This window comes from Elephantulus edwardii, unplaced genomic scaffold, assembly GCF_000299155.1.
Source record: "Elephantulus edwardii isolate Elephantulus edwardi_28Jun2011 unplaced genomic scaffold, EleEdw1.0 scaffold00079, whole genome shotgun sequence".
NCBI classification, from domain to species: Eukaryota; Metazoa; Chordata; class Mammalia; order Macroscelidea; family Macroscelididae; genus Elephantulus; species Elephantulus edwardii.
In genome coordinates, this window is record NW_006399829.1 from 6530611 (window position 1) to 6531683 (window position 1073).

A 1073-nucleotide genomic window follows, 5' to 3' on the forward strand; every position below is an offset into this window, starting at 1 on the left:
AAAAAAAAAAAGTAGATAAGCACAAAAGAGAAATACTTTAATGGATGCTCCGAGCCCAAAGCCATTACTCAATTTTCTAAAGTTATCATTTTCAGTGACATCTCTTTTAACAGCTTATCTTCCTCTGTAGCTTCTGAGCTATTTCAAATCATTTCCATGTCTACTTGAAACTAGGCATGTTTTCTCTAATAAATTGCAAGAATTTAATCTTTCATCTCTTTAAAAAACATTTATTTAGGATCTTCAATACACCATACACTAGAGACTCAATGATTTAGCAATGAGTAAATCAATGGTCCAAACCTAAATGAGGAAAACAGAAAAAAAAAAACTACACACACACAGCCTCAAGGAGTGATAGTATTCTGGGGAAGGAAAAGCAGGATAATTGTGCCAAGTGACTTGTACTAGGGAGAAGGACTGTAGGCTATGTTAACAAGTAACACTGAAGCACTGTTAATGAATTAGCCACTATAGTATGCCAAATCCTACAATAAAATACAATGTAACCTAAAAAAAAAATCTTAATCCACCAATTTTAAGAAACACAAAAACACTTATCTTTAGTATGCTTAGTGAAAATGTTACCTTATGATGTGACTTATCTTTTAAAAAAATATTTCTTTAAAATTTATCTATCTCATTACATTTGTGATATATTTTTTTTTCTGTCCATAAATGATCATCATTATCTGGACATGGCTGCTCACAAGAAGTCATTTTCATAAAACACTAGTCATTCTCTAGGCAAAAATCTCTAACATGCAATGTTCTCCCAACCAACTCACTATTTTAACATTCTAACAGCATTTCTTTTCAAATGAAAATTAAAACTATTGTAATATTATGTGATAGCCTTCCTATATTAATCCTTTAGCAAAGCAACACCTTTAATATTGGAAGAAAATAGAGGTTCACATTTTTAATTCAACTCTGTATCAAATATAGTACATGGAAAAAGACTATCTGTAGACATAAAACAGAAAAATTATTTCTTTTTCCTTACTCATGGACAAGATGGTGAGGATATATCTATCACTTCAGAACATTCCAGCTTTTACTAAAAGTTATTT

At 30.4% G+C, this 1073-nt stretch overlaps 1 protein-coding gene across 2 annotated transcripts in view; it reads right to left on the reverse strand.

Annotated features, from left to right (window-relative positions):
• The window catches only part of PRKAA1 (protein kinase, AMP-activated, alpha 1 catalytic subunit), a 49274-nt gene that overhangs the window by 13349 nt on the left and 34852 nt on the right, over positions 1-1073 (reverse strand). The window lies entirely within an intron of this gene.